This window comes from Mustelus asterias, unplaced genomic scaffold (assembly GCF_964213995.1).
Source record: "Mustelus asterias unplaced genomic scaffold, sMusAst1.hap1.1 HAP1_SCAFFOLD_211, whole genome shotgun sequence".
Taxonomy (NCBI): Eukaryota; Metazoa; Chordata; class Chondrichthyes; order Carcharhiniformes; family Triakidae; genus Mustelus; species Mustelus asterias.
This window is the reverse complement of record NW_027590198.1, coordinates 104,336-120,808: the sequence shown is the minus strand read 5'-3', so window position 1 is coordinate 120,808 and position 16,473 is coordinate 104,336. Positions and strand designations below refer to the sequence as shown.

At 42.2% G+C, this 16,473-nt stretch overlaps 1 non-coding gene and 1 pseudogene across 1 annotated transcript; one reads left to right on the top strand and one right to left on the bottom strand.

Annotated features, from left to right (window-relative positions):
• Positions 1 to 1,126: 1,126 nt before the first annotated feature.
• On the bottom strand, positions 1,127 to 1,199 carry trnav-cac (transfer RNA valine (anticodon CAC)). Its single transcript has one exon. It is a non-coding gene; the product is annotated as a tRNA-Val (tRNA).
• A 9,581-nt stretch (positions 1,200 to 10,780) lies between these two features.
• Positions 10,781 to 11,310, top strand: LOC144485701 (T cell receptor alpha variable 38-2/delta variable 8 pseudogene; annotated as a pseudogene).
• Positions 11,311 to 16,473: the final 5,163 nt, after the last annotated feature.

The following is a 16,473-nucleotide window of genomic DNA, read 5'->3' as shown; positions in this document are numbered from 1 at the left end:
TGAAGAATTATTGACACTTGAGTCTTTTCTTTTTTGAGTGTGAAACATTCAGGCGCATAAATTCCGGCCATTTAAATGAAAGTTCAGTAGATCCGCACTGAGTCTCGATTTCCTCATTTGTCTGAGTGTTTTTTTTCCCATTTCTTTGTTTTGAAGAACGATTTAAAAAAAGATTCTTCTGGGAAATGTGCGCCATTTCCTACACTTCACTTACCGTATCACTTGTGTCAGTCCCCTGGAGCACATACTACTATTCGAAAAGTTCCAGATGGTGATTAGCTACGTTAATCTGCACCTATAAACTCTTTAAATTCTGTTGTAGACTGAACGTGATGCGAATATGCGCACAGTGTCAAAATCGAAAGGTTTCTTTCCTGTCAGTTCGTCAAAAAGCTATCAACATTCTTATTTTACAGAAATCATTTGAGGCCGAGGTCAGAGCAAAGATCATATGGCTGCAATATCAAGATGCGGATAATGTTCAGCAACGAAGATCTAATACAGATAGGAAATATACAGTAAATGGCAGAACCCTTAAGAATATTGATAGGCAAAGGGATCTGGGTGTACAGGTATACAGGTCACTGAAAGTGGCAATGCAGGTGGAGAAGGTAGTCAAGAAGGCATACCCATGCTTGCCTTCATCGGCCGGGGCATTGAGTTTAAAAATTGGCAAGTCATGTTGCAACTTTATAGAACCTTAGTTAGGCCGCACTTGGAATATAATATTTAAATTTGGTCGCCACACTACCAGAAGGATGTGGAGGCTTTGGAGAGGGCAAAGAAAAGATTTACCAGGATGTTGCCCTCTTTTTAGGTCAAACCAAACCAAGTAAACAAACTCAGATTAAATCAGGACAAAGTAAAAGGGGCAGCTCCCCAAAAAGGAGGGGAACAGCCCGAACAGAAATCAAAGTACAAAGGAAACTTAAAAACATCAAATTAAAATGTGATTATTGGGGTCAATAATGCACCCCAACCACTGCGGTGCCCAGCGGGCGCGGAAAGCGTCAACCTAGCATGGTCGGTGCATGCGTGGAGGGCTGGTTGCTATGCTGTAATTTTCTTTGTCCTTTATATTGAAATCATACAGATTTCCTCACCCTAAATTAGAAAGCTTAATGAACGTTTCTGCCCGGTTTTGAACTGGGAACCTTTCGCGTGTGAGGTGAATGTGATAACCACTACACTACAGAAACAGGTGACAGCAATGATAGCAAATCCGCCTCTCTGCAATGTTCAACTGTGCTGTGTTGCTGCAGTTTCAAATGGTTCGACTGAGAGCCCATGTCCCTTGTTTCAGGAAGATAACCGTTACTGTCAATATGATTGTTCAACTTATCTTGAACTTCAAAATTTTAAAGCGATCGCCTGTCAAATATCTAAGGCAACAATGAATTCCACTCATTCATTAATGCATTATTTTCATCTTCCTTCGAATAATCTCAACCAATTGTGCTCATTAATGAAAGCAAATTACTGCAGATGATGGAATCTGAAACCAAAGGAGAAAATGCTGGAAAATCTCACAAGGTCTGGCAGCATCTGTAAGGAGAGAAAAGAGCTGACGTTTCGAATCCAGATGACATTTTGTCAAAGCTCATTTTACAATTGTACTCAGTATTTGTTTCAATATTTAATATCAATACATTGTTTAACACATATGACTTCATTATGAATTGAATATCTCGGAAATTGAATATCACTGAATTGCAAACATAACTGGCCAACGAAAAGAGTCGAGTCACCGGGTAATACAGATCCCATGGTGTTTGTTTGAGATTGGCCATCATCAGCTTTTAAACAAAGTCAACTATAATTAAATGGAAGAGATTGAAGAATTATCGGTGAGGTATACTTGAGCCTTTTTTATTATAAGTGTGAAACATTCAGGCGTATAAATTCCGGCCACCTATAGGAAAGTCTAGTTGATCCGCACTGAGTCTCCATTTCTTCATCTGTCTGTGTGTTTTTTCCGATTTCCATGTTATGAAGAACAATTTTTAAAAAAAGATTCTTCTGGGAAATGTGTGCCATTTCCTCTAGTTCACTTCGAGTATCACTTGTGTCTGTCTTGTTGAGCACACACTCCTATTAGACATGTTTCAGATGGTGATTCGCTATTTTAGTTTGCACCTATGAACCCATTAAATTCTGTTGTCCACTGAACAAGATGATACTATGTGCACGTTGTCAAAATAGAGACGTTTCTTTCCTGTCAGTGCGTCGAAAAAATCAGCATTTCTTATTCGCAGAAACCATTTGAGTTTGAGGTCAGAGCAAAGATAATATTGTTGTAATGTCGAGATTCGGATAATGTTCAGCAACGAGCTGAAATCATACAGGATTTCCCTCATCTTCCATGAGAAAGCTTAACGAATGCTGCTTCCCTGTTTCGGACCAGGAACTTTTTGTGTTTTAGGCGAACGGGATAACCACTCCACTGCAGAAACAAGTGATAGGATTGGGGCCTCAATGGGCCTGACTACAATGTTTAACTCCACTATGTTGCTGCAGGTTTGAGTGGTATGATTGCGGGCCCATATCACTTAATACAAGAGCACATCCCTGACTTTCAACCTGATATCTCAACTTATCTTGTTCTTCAAAATTAAAAAGAGTTCATCCGGCAAATATCTAAGGAAGCACTGATTTGTGCTCAATTATTAATGCTTCATTCTTATCTTCCTGCGAATAATTTCAACCAATTATACACAGTATTTGTTTCATACAATCATAGAATCAGTGCGGAAAAGGTATTCGATCGAACGAATCAGCAGCGACGCCAGGACATCATAACCAGGCCATTTCCCTCGTTTCCCCCGCAACGCTACTCCTTTCCCATGGCTAATCAATCTAACCAAGGGGCAATTTAGCATACCCAACCCACCTTGGATCTTCATTCAATTTTTAATATCAATACAGTTATTCAATATGTATGTCCAAATTCTGAATTTAATATCTCTGGAATATACAATCGGTCTGACTGCATTGTTCAAGTCCGCTCTATTGCTGCAGATTCGAATGGTTGGAATGGGAGTCCATGTACCTTAGTGCAAGAAGATAACCGTTACTTTCAACGTGATGTCTCAACTTGTCTCGAATTTCAAAATTTAAAAGCGTTCATCGGACAAATATGTAAGGGAGCAATGATTTCCGCTCAATCGCTGATGCATCATTCTTATATACGATCGATTAACTTAATCAACATTTAATATCAATCCATTTATTTAACACAGATGTCTTCATTGCGGATTGAATATGTCTGAAATATACAGCATTGAATTGCAAACATTATTGACCAACAAAATAAATCGAGTCACGGGTAATACACATCCCATGGTGCTTTTTTGAGTTTGACCATGATCAGCTTTTAAACCAAATCAAATATCTTTAAAGGGAAGAGATTCAAGAATGATCTGTTAGTTATACTTGATCCCTCTTTATTCTGTGTGACAAACATTCTGGCGCCTAAATCTCGTTCATCTATAGGAGATCCAGAAGGTCCGCTTTGATTCTCGATTTCCTCTTCTGTCTGAGAGGTTTTTCCTATTTCGTTATTATGAAGAACAATTTTAAAAAGATGCTTCGGGAAAATGTGTTCCATTTCCTCTCGTTCAGTTACAGTATCACTTATATCTGTATTTTTGAGCACACAATACTATTAGACATGTTTCAGTTGGTGATGAATTATGTTAGTCTGCATTTATAAACCTATTAAATTCTGGTGTGGACTGAAAATATTGCTAATATGTGCACGGTTTTAAAATAGGAACATCTATTTCCTCTCATCGCGTCATGAAAATACAAGATTTCTGATTTTGCTGAAAGCTTTTGAGGCAGAGGTGAGCGCAAATATAACATGGCTGTAACATCGAGTTTTGGATAATGTTCAGCTACAATCTGAAATTATACAGACTTCCCTCGACCTTAATGAACAAATTTCATTCATGCTTCTGCTCGATTTCGAACGTGGGCCCTTGCGTGCGTGAGGCAAATGCAATCAGCACTACACCGCGGAAACTGTTGGCTGCTCCGTAGCCCAATGGCGCTGTCTTGAAATGTTGCAACATTCATTGGGAATGCTGTAGACACATTAATCTAAGAATGATTGAAAATGGTTGACAATGGCACAGAACGACGAGAGGCCCATCAATCCATCGGATCTATGCGAATTATTTTATGAGGAGCTAAACAATTGATATGACGTTGCGGGATTGGTGGGTCGATGGGCCTGTTCCTGTGCTGAACTGTTCTTTGTTCCAATTTCAATTTCCTCCTCTTATTCCATGAAGCTGATTTTTCTCCCTCTTAAGTCATTGCAAAATCCCCATTTGAAGAAGGAGTTTCTGCAGAATCCATGTACAATTTGCTTTAACAACCTTTCCCTTACCCAGTGGCAGTAAATATTGGATTTAGCTTCCCGATATAGTTTTCAATATAAACATATATTTATTTATGCAATTGATTTCATATCGATTTTACAAAACGAATTTAAATCTGATGAAGCATCTCCTCATTATTTCTGAATTACATCTAATATAACATTTACACCACAACCTTCCACAGAGTGTGGAATATAACCGACGAGAATAAATCACCTACACCTGAAGCAGTCTTCTTGTGTTGTCCTCCTGTGTCCCGAACATCCAATCCGAGAACCTCGAGAATGGATGGGGAATCTGTCTTACTCATACGGACTTCACATACGGCAATACAGTGGCACAGTGGTTAGCACTGCTGTTTCACAAAGCTAGGGACCTGGGTTCAATTAAAATTCCTCCTTAGTGTACACAAACAGGCGGCGGTATCTGGCGAAGAAGGGATTTTCACAGTAACTTGCAGTATTAATGTAAGCATGGTTGTGACACGAGTAAATAAATTTTGGACACGGACACATCAGGATATGTTTGGCGGTAAAAATAAATACATCCATTATTGCTTATTCTGCAAAAGGGTCCACATCGAGTCGTCAATCAATGATCACCATTGATGAGAAATAGATTTCCGGCTGCTCCTGTTGTTAAAATGTCGTGTTCCATCGCAATGAATATCTAACACGATATTGCCGCACTTACACCACACCAGGGAATTCCAGTTCAGGAAGTTTACTCTGGAGCTAGCACGCTTTTAACGTTGCCAATGAGTTCATTTCTATTTTGTGTGTCAATGGCTGTGCTAATGTGCTTGGTTATCTTTCTTAGTGATTGTCCGTGTGTCTAGTGGAACAAGCTGCCAGAGGGAGTAGTAGAGGCGGGTACAATTTTATATTTTAAAAAGCATTTAGACAGTTACATGGGCACGATGGGTAGGGAGGGATATGGGCCAAATGCAGGCAATTGGTATTATCTTAGTGGTTCAAAAAAAGGGCGGCATGGACAAGTTGGCCGAAGGGCCTGTTTCCATGCTGTAAACCTCTATGACTCTATGTTTGACTCAATCGGTTTGGGAATCTATCCCTTCGTTTACTTGTCTCTGTGTTGATTCTGTGCAGTATCCGAGGCTTCCAGTGAACACGGAGGTGGAAGTATTCATGCATTATCATGGTTAGCAACGCAAACTAATAGTTGTCAGAAATCTGCAGAATAATTCTGGAGTTATAAAGAGGGACGTTAGAATTGATGTCACTGCCTGGGCATATATCTATATGGTTATATATCCTTATTCGTGTTGGTCTTTCCACGTGACCGTGTGTGTATCTGTTCTCCCATGTCTGCTGGGATACCTCGGGTGCTGTGGTTTCCTCCAACAGACCAAAGATGTGCGGATTAGGTGGATTGGCCATGCTAAATTGACCCCTAGTGTCAGGGAGATTGTGTGTGCGGTTACGGGAATAGGGCCTCGGTGGAATTGTGGTCGGTACAGATTCGCTGGGCCGAATGGTCTCCTTCTGTACTGTAGGGGTTCTATGATTCTATGGTCTCCAGATGTGTCAGTCTTTGCAGGTTGCCGTGTGTGTACCTGTTCCCAATATGCGGCTGTGCTGTCCACGGGAGGGCGGTCTCTGATCACTTATGAAAGATCACGATCCCCTTCGAAAGGAGGCGTCTGTTTGAAGATGTAAAAATGGGCGGAGAGATGGAGTCACCTTCGATCTCATAACATCCCCCTGACTGTTTCAACTTCTCCAATTACAGATCTGATGCAGACAGTGATCAGTCGCTCTGTTCCTGCTGTTCAGACTCGAACCATGGGGGTGAAACTCTGTCTCACTCTGGTTATTGTCCTGATTACAGGTCTGTCATTTTGAACTTCTGCGTGAAATCCGCCAGTCACCATATTCATTCCCCATTTCCATCTCGAGGGGATTATTCCGTTGTTGTTACTCCTTCTAACCCACTGCGTGTCTGTTCCCTATTTTCAGACATGAGTAACGGTGACTCAGTGTCCCAGTCAGAACCAGGAGTTGAAGCAGCAGAGGGTGAAGATTCAGCAATACCCGGCAGTTACTCGGTACCGAGTACAGCTATACAACATTACCTGTTCTGGTATCGCCAGTATACACACCGAACTCCTCATTAACTGCTCAGAGCCGCTAATTTACCGATACGGCTCCAGGTTTTGAACACTTCAGCGGGAATCTCAACCTGAAACAAAGCACTTTTCACTTGCCCATGCAAGATTTGAAGGTGACAGACAGCGCCGTGTATTACTGTGCACTGAGAGCCACAGTGAATGAGGCTCCCGCGGGCCTCATACAAAATCTGGCACAGGTCGATAATCAATGATTCATTGTCAGGACAACACATGGGGTTAAAAATCAGATAAAATTTACCCATAGTGAACGTGACAATACAGCCCCGTCTGAGCGTTTTCCCTCACTGAGGTTACTGATTGTCACTGTTGAGAAATTTGACATATTTTTACTCGTATTACTATCAGATCAGTCCAATCGATCCCCGATTCCATTCACACAAACCCGCAGATCTCCCAAGTGAACAAGGTCATCAATCTGTACTTTAATTGTTCCAGAGCAGTTAACTGTGTGACAGACCACACCTTTCAAAAGTGATCAAATATCAAAGGCAGACTCAGAGTTGACACATGTTGAAGTTGCTGGGTTAAAATATTGACTGTAACGTGTGCACTTTATAAACAAAAGCCCCCAGCTGCAGACAGTCGAGGTAACAATATTGAGCGGATATTTCGCTGGAGCTTTAAGTCCACAAATGCTGATGCGGTGAGTTTTTTCAACAATTTCGTCTTTCACTGGAGGTGTCAGAACTGCTTTGGAGAAAGATAAATGAGTTATATTTTAATGCTTGCTTATGTGCAGTTTCTGTGCACTGTTTGAGAACAGATATCCACTCCATCTGACGAAGGAGCTGTGCTCCGAAAGCTTATGGTATTTGCTACCAAATAAACCTGTTGGACTTTAACCTGGTGTTGTGAGACTTCTTACTGTGCTTACCCCAGTCCAACGCCGGCATCTCCACATCAGTTTCGTTGGTGCAGGGGTCTGATTCGCGCTTAGGGAATTTCAGTTGATGAGCATGCAAGGGGTCCCGGGTTCAAATCGTGGACGAGCCCTTTCGTTGTCTCCAAGTCAGATGTTGTGATTTGGTTTATGATTGTCACATGTATTAACATACAGTGAAAGTATTGTTTCTTGCGCGCAATACAGACAAGACATACGATTCATAGAGAAGGAAACGAGAGAGTGCAGAATGTACGATTATAGTCATAGCTAGAGTGTAGAGAAAGATCAACTTAATGCAAGGTAAGTCCATTCAAACGTCTGACAGCAGCAGGGAAGAAGCTGTTTTTGAGTCGGTTGGTACGTGAACTCAGACTTTTGTATCTTTCTTCCGAAAGAAGAAGGTGGAAGAGAGAATGTCCGCGGTGTGTGGGGTCCTTAATTATGTTGATTGCTTTGCCGAGGCAGCAGGAAGCGTAGACAGACTCAATGGGTGAGAGGCTGGTTTGCGTGATGGATTGGACTACATTCACGACCTTTTCTAGTTCCTTGCGGCTTTGGGCAGAGCAGGAGCCATACCAAGCTATAATCCAACGAGAAAGAATGCTTTCTATGGCCCAACTGTAAAGGTTGGTGAGAGTAGTAGCTGACATGCCAAATTTCCTTCGTCTTCTGAGAAAGTAGAGGCGTTAATGGGCTTTCCTAACCATAGTGTCGGCGTGGGGGGACTAGGACAGGTTGTTGGTGATCTGGGCACCTACAAACTTGAAGCTCTCGACTCTTTCTCCCAAATACTAAATGAATACCTTGCCTCAGTATTCATCAAAAGAGAGGGACTTGATAGGTGAGGAGCCAAGGGTTGGATGAGTAGATATTCAGGGTCATCTCGATATCGAAAAGGAGGAGGTGTTGGGCGTCTTAAAAAAACATTAAAGTAGGTAAGCCCCCAGGGCTTAATGGGATCTATCGCAGAAAACTGAGGGAGGCAAGGGCGGAATTTGCTGGGGCCTTGACAGTAATCTTTGTATCCTCACTGGCTACAGGTGAAGTTCCAGAGGACTGAAGGATAGTTCCAGAATGGCAGCAGCCCTTGTAAGAAGGGCAGCAGGGATAATCCAGGAAATTATTAGAAAATATTCTGAGGGACAGGGTTTATCACATTTGGAAACAAATGGACTTATTAGTGATAGACAGCGTGGTTTTGTGAAGGGGCGGTCATGCCTCACTAACTTCATTGCGATTTTCGAGGAACTGACTAAGATGGTAGATGAGGGAAAGGCAGTAGATGTTATATACATGGACTTCAGTGAAGCCTTTGACAAGATAAAGTAGGTTGAAGGGTGACCTGATCGAGGTTTACAATGTGATCCGTTCCCTGACGCTATTAGTTACAATATCAACTTAACGTTCGATATTTCTATATTTCTGCAGATTTCACTGCTGCAGACGCGGTCTCACGAGCCGGTTACTGCGATGAATCCAGAGAATCCAGAGAACCCCTGCAGTGTAGAAGGAGGCCATTCGGCCTACCAAGTCAGCACCAACCACAATTTAAGGGGAATTCGTCATTTAAAGAAACTAGTTTAAAAGTAATTGATGAAAGTTTTTGAGTGGAACTTTTCTTAAAATAGTCAACTTTAAAAAAACAATCACCCAGGAAAAATTTCTTCATAGAAGCTGACTGTATTTGGTCAACATTTGTTTAAAGTTACTGAAAACACGTTTTGTTCATCGAAACTAACGTGGAGTTAATGAACTATTGTTGAAAAGTGCCCATGTGTCAGCCAGGAGTCGAATCTGGACACTTCTAATCCGTAGCTAAACGTGTTATTCATTGCGCCACTGACCCACACACTGCAAGATATAGCAATGTTTACATATTGGTCCGACCTTTCAAAATCGGGTGCAAACTTTCTCAAAACCTATTCGTTTAAGTGAGGAAAAGTTGCATAGATAGTATTTTCTTTACTCATTTACAGGCATCCCTAATTGCCCTTGAATTGAGTTAGTCTATCGTGTTAGAATTCGAACTCCGGTTCCCAAAACTTCACCGAATCATAGAAACTATACAGTGTAAAAGGAGGCCATTCGGCCCATGGAGTATGCACCGACCACAATCCACAATTCAGCTTGACGTTTGAAGGAGACTCGGTGACCATTAAGTTCAACTGCTGAGCAGTTGGTGCATATTACATTCAATTGTACCGCCAGGACCGAGAGAAAGCTCCCATCTTCTTGAACTATGTCTCGAATTAGGGAGACGTTTCCCTTGCAGAGGACATGGGGACCTGATTTTCTGCATCTATTGACCGGTCGAAAAACAATGGGAATTTCACCATCCGTGAGCTGCGGCTGTCTGGCCACGCGGTGTATTACTGCGGACGGAAGAGACTCAGAGACAGAAACCAGAGGGAGCCCCGCACCAAAACACTGCCGCAAAGTCACAGGGTGAACGGAGCAGAGAATGGTAATAATATTGAACTTTTTTAATTCGGCATGATTCACTCTGCAGTGCCTCCATACATTTTCAGTGTTTTCTGATATTCACAACAGGGGAGACGATGGCCTGGGGTATTATCGCTAGACGATTAATCCAGAAGCTCAGCTAAAGTTCTGCAGACCCATTTCAATAAAAAAAATCTACAATTAAAAATCCAGTTCACTAAAGTACTTTAGGGAAGGAAAACTGCATTCCTCTGGCCTACATGTGACACCAGAGCCACTGCGATGTGGTTGATTCTCAACTAGCGATGGACAATAAATGCTGGCCAACCAGTGGCACCCATGTCCCACACACAGAACAACATTTCACTGGATTCACGATTGAAACTGTCCTGAAAGTAAGGCTAATGGACGTATTAAAAAAAACAATGACAGAACTATTTAGCCTTCCATAGCTTCCGGGTCACACTAAGAAAATAAGCGGATTTTGTGGAATGTCAATTATTGAGCATGTTGAATCAATAGCTTTATGGAGCATAATCTCATCAAGAGCTATGCTGATAGCGCGGGAAAGTGGCGTTCAGGCTTATCAGCCCTGATCTAACTGAATGACAAAACAGAATCGAAGGGCAGAATGGCCGACAGCTGTTCCCACGTTCCTACACCCCATTTGTCCATTTTCTTCCCGACGTCAATCGTTAAATCTCGAAGTTTTCTCTGTAAGGATAGTGATTGCCATCCAGCTCACTGTGTGTCTGTTTACTGTCTGTTATCTCACCACCTGGGTGTCACGCAGCTCCGCTGGGGACAGAAGGGACGGAGCTGAGAACATCCGGAGACAGGAAGCTGATTATTGAGGGCAACGATTAGACTTAATGAGGTCAAACACCCAGCTCCCCTTCTACAGAGCGGACAGCAACAATGTGGCTGCTCGGCGTGTGTGTAATGTGGGGACCGTTCCTGACAGGTAATTATGTGCAAAATACAGTGCACCGTTTCTCACATTTCCCAAGCTTGGTTCCAGACCATTCTTTCATGGTCCGCCCGTCTGAACATTTTCTGTTTTGTTATTTTCAGACCTGAGTCATGGAGATTCTGTCACCCAGTCCCTCTCATCAGATGTTAAGAGAGAAGGCGAGATCGTGACTTTAACCTGTGACTATCAAACCACAGAGAGCGACTATAGGTTGTACTGGTACCGACAACATCCAGACACACAGCCCGTGTTTATAGTGCGGAAAGATCCTGATGGTTATGAAGATAAAGCAGATGTTTTTAAAAGTCGGTTCTATGTAGATCTCCAGGCTTCGAACAAATTCATCAGTTTAACTATATTCGACCTGAGCCAGACTGATGCTGCCGCTTATTACTGCGCGTTCAGACGCACAGTGATAGAAAGAAGACCCAGCTTCGTGCAAAAACCGGCTTACACTGGAGGAATGAGCCCGTGACGATTGAAGATTGCTTTATGGCCAGATGTTAACTGAGCTGTCAGCCTCTCAAACACACACACACAGAGGAAATCAAGTTAACCTCAGATGAAACCACCATCTAACTGTTTCTAGCAGCAGTGGAGAAAACAAACTGCAGAATCCAATCTGTCAGGCAGATCCAGCACGGAATCATACTCGACTCATGCTTCCGAAAGACAATCATGCCATTTTGTGGTCTGGCTCCACCAGTCAGTAGTGCGCTGGAAGCCAGTGAATGGAAATACATCAAGCTGCGATACAATTAATGTCATGGTAATGGGAATATACCCATTGTTTGCGACCACGGTTTGGAATTAAATACTTATTTTTTAATTGGGGAACGTTCGCAGAACATTGCAGGCATTGACCCAACGTCATTGCACTCAACAGCAAATTTCAAAGCTATCTGTGCAGAAAACAACTCGCATTCAGTTTCACACTAGCCCTACAATCTATAGGTTACATCACAATAACAATAATACAAATCAGGAAAAATTTGTATTAACATAATTTGACAATATGATGAATACAGTGAATCTCCAGAAATAAGGCAATTTAACAGTCACCGCCAACAGAGGGAGCCAGTATTCCTGACCAGTGCACCTAATCAATCAATAAACCGCATGGCACTGGGGAATGAGCACTCTCATTATTCTCATCATAAGTCACCAATTCAGAAAACCGCACCCATCCTTATAATTTCCCTTACTTGTTAGGAGACCATGATATTTGGTTTGGACTCTGTTACATTGCTCAACTTCCCTGATCGATGCACCAAATTTAAATTTACTTAAATGAACCAGTGGTCTTATGCTCTACAATCACAGTTCAATTTAAATGATATTTCAGGATAAATCTTTCCCATATCAGATTGTACTTTATATTGTTGATTTTATACCTTCCTTGAATTTCCTCTGCCATCTCAATCATTGCTTCTCCCTTTGTCTATCTGCTTCTCTCACTGTATCTCCCCCAAACTCTCTCACTGACTTGTCATTGTCATTCTGTTTCTATCCATTTCACTCCCTATTATTCTGTGAATCCTATACCGCTAAGCCCATCTCTGCTTATATCAGGTGAAGAATATCCATTTCCAACCAATGCAACAGCAGAGAGCACAAGTGACCTTCAATGAGTGTTGCTGACTTCACTTGTCCATTTCATATTTACTGCGGCATCCTCATACTCTCTGATAATTATGAATTCGCTGAATGAGACAAATAGAAAGACATTTATTGATTATGAGGCGCCAAGTATCTGGAGTGTCGTGGTTGTTGCGGTCGCCTCCCATGCGATTTGAAACTAGGCAGAAACACTATTCGAAAATTTTAATTAAGCTTGAGCAACGTCTGCATGTTTTAATTTGTTGCTAAAGATTACTGAATCGTGATGTTACATCTATATTACATTCGTGTCACCTCGGCCTCAAATGCTTTAGGAAAATAAGAAATGCTGTATTTCAGGACGCAATGGCAGGATAGAAATGTTTATATTGTTTGTACACATACGCAACTCGTTCAATTCACAACAGAATTTAATGGGTTTATTGATGTAGACTAACATTATTAATCACCATAGAATCATAGAGTCATAGAGAGTCATAGAGGTTTACAGTATGGAAACAGGCCCTTCGGCCCAAATTATCCATACCATCCCTTTTTCTAACCCCTAAGATAGTCCCAGTTGCCCGCGTTTGGCTCATATCCCTCCCTACCCATCTTACCCGAGTAACTGTCTGAACGCTTTTGAAAGACAAAATTGATACCTCCTCTTCTACTACGTCTGGCAATTTGTTCCAGATACTCACCACCCTCTGTGTGAAATAATTACCCCCCTGGACCCTTTTGTATCCCTCCCCTCTCACTTTAAACCTATGCCCTCGAGTTCTTGACTCCCCAACTCTGGGAAAATATATTGACTATCTCGCTGATCTATGCCCCTCATTACCTTATGGACTGGTATAAAATCACCCCTAAGCCTCCTACGTTCCAGAGGAAAAAGTCCCAGACTATCCAGCCTCTCCTTGAAACTCAAACCATCAAGCCCCAGTAGCATCCTGGTAAATAATTTCGGCACTCTTTCTAATTTATTAATATCATTTCTATAATAGGAAGACCAGAACTGCACATTGTATTCCAAGTGTGGCCTTATCAATGTTTTGTACAACTTCAACAAGACGTCTAAACTCCTGTATTCAATGTTCTGAACAAAGAAACCAAGCATGCCAAATGCCTTCTTCCCCACTCTATCCACCTGTGACTCCACTTTCAAGAAGCTATGAACCTGTACCCCTGGATCTCTTTGTTCTGTAACTCCCCCCAACGCCCTGCCATTAACTGAGTAAGTCCTGCCCTGGTTCGATCGACTAAAATGCATCAGCTGGCATTTATCTGAATTACACTTCATCTGCCATTCATCAGCCCACGGGCCCAATTGATCAAGATCAAGCTGAAACATGATCAAGGTCACCTGAAACATGTCTAATAGTATTGCGTGCTCGTAAGGACAGTCACAAGTGAAACTGTAACTGAACTAGAGGAAATGGTGCAAATTTCCCAGAAGCATCTTTTAAAAATGGTTCTTCATAATAAAGAAATGGGGGGAAAAAAACACTCAGACAGATGAGGAAATCAAGAATCAGCGCGGACCTGCTGGACTTCCTTTAGATGAACGAACCAGAATGTTTCACACACAGAATAAAGAGCGATCAAGTATAATTAACAGATCATTCTGAAATCTCTTCCCTTTTAAGATTTGATTTTGTTTAAAAGCTAACTGTGGTCAATCACAAATGAACACCATGGGATGTGTATTACCCGGTGGCTCAATTGCTTTGTTGATCAGTCATGTTTGCATTTCAATGTTGTATATTTCAGAGACATTCAATTCGGAATGAGGACATATGTGTTAATTAAATGTATCGATATTAAATGTTGAATAAAAAACAAATACTGGAAAGAACTGTTTGAAATTGTTCGACGGAAGATGAGAATGTTGCATTAATGACGGAGCATATTCTATGATTCTATGATTTACAGCAGAAATCATTGTTCCCTTAGACATTTGCGGGACGAAAGTAGTTACAATTTGAAATTCCAGATAAATTGAGGCATCACGTTGAAAGTAACGGTTGCCTTCTTGTATTGAGGTACATGGACTCTGAAAGATACATGAATTGCAGACTCACAAGCGCGGCCAGTAACAATATGGAGAAAATGTCATTAAAAACAAAGGTCGAAGCAGAAATATTATTTTAGCATTGATAGCAAGCTTATATTGTTCGACGTGATATATTCTGATGAGTTGTCAAGGTTGATATTACTGTTGGTATGCTGAAATAATTCACGTTCATTGAGCTTGACTCTCGGCATTGTTTGTGCAGTGTAACGGGTAAAATGTGTACTTCATACTCAAAAGCGCCCAGTACCAAACAGTCGAGTTAGCAACATCATGGAAACCCTACAGTGCAGAAGCAGGCCATTTGGCTCATCGTGTCTGCACCGACAACAATCCCACCGAGGCCTTATCCCCGTAGGCCCACATATTTACAAGGCTAGCCTACGCATCCCGGGACACTAGGAGGCTATTTAGCATGGCCAATGCTCCTAACCCGCACATCGTTGGAGTGTGGGAGGAAACCGGAGCACCGCGATGAAACCCACGCAGACACAGAGAGAACATGCAGACACCGCACAGACAGTGATCCAAAGCGGGAATCGAATCCTGGTCCTTAGAGCTGTGAGGCAGCAGTGCTAACTACTGCACCATCTTGTCTCCCAAAACTATCATCAGTGCATAACTCTGATATGAATGCCAGAGTGGGATTCAAACGCAGTTCCACGGAACATTACCCTGGGTCTCTGGATTATTAGTCCAGTGACAATACCACTATGCATTCAGTCCTCAAATACTGAGCTGCTGATTTTTTTCCAAAACTAACGACTTTTATCAGAGGTGCCTGAGCTGCTTTGGATACAAACAAATTAGTTATATTATGGTTAACGCACCGGAAGGGCACGCTCAGTCGTTTCGGGCGAGCCATGCAATGTTGATTTCTATTGCCCAATCCGCAGATTTTGTTCATTTCTTTCCGGTAGAGACTTCGAGATTCGTTCACATGGGGTTTGGTCTGAGAACCTGAGCACTAACTGCAGGGAATCCGTCAGCACAACACACTCGCTCGAAAAATATTCTCAAAAGGGTTGACTTGTACGGAGACATTCATGTTTTCACCATTCACCTGTTCAAGGGACCCCACGACTGCTCGTTCAGGGATCCGGCCGAATGTTTCTTTTTATTCAATAACGAGATGTGGGTGTTGCTGGTTGGGTCAGCAATATTACCCATCAGTAATTGCTCTTGCGAAGGTGGTGGCGAGCTGCCTTCTTGAACTGCTGCAGTCTATTGGTTTAGACACATCCATAGAGCTGTTGGGTATGGGGTGGAAGGGTTTCGTTATACCAGGACCTTGTCCCAGTGACAGTGAAGGAACAGTGATATATTTCCAAGCAGTGTGGTGATTGGCCTGGAGGGGAGCTTCCAGGTGGTAGCGGTCTTGGGTTTGGAAGCTGCTCTCTGAGGTGCATTTGGTGAGTTCAAGCATCATACAGACAAGTGGAGAATAATCCATCAGACTCTTGACTTGTGCCATGTATATGGTGGACAGATTTTAGGGACTCAGGAGGTGAATTCCTCACCGCAGGATTCCCAGCTTCTGACCTGCTCTTGTAGCCACTGCACGAACAGATAAAATGTGTGCTGAGCCACAATATGAGCATCTCTTTTCGTGCTCAGTGTGCAGTGGATTTTCAGCACTTCTATTCTATTTTCTGAACGCGTCTTGAGGCATATGTAACAGCCAATGTCATATGCTTGTAAAATATTATTTTCTAGTAATATTCAGTGAGAAGTCTCACAACACCAGCTTAAAGTCCAACAGGTGTATTTGAAATCACTCACCTGATGAAGGAGCAGCACTCCAAAAGCTGGAAATTCCAAATAAACGTGATGGACTTTAACCTGATGTGGGACTTATTACTTTGCCCACCCCAGTCCAACGCCGGGCATTTCCACCTCAAGTAATATTCGATAATTGATCCAGTGAGGGGAGTGGTTAATGGTTGGACAGTGTTATTGTCTTTA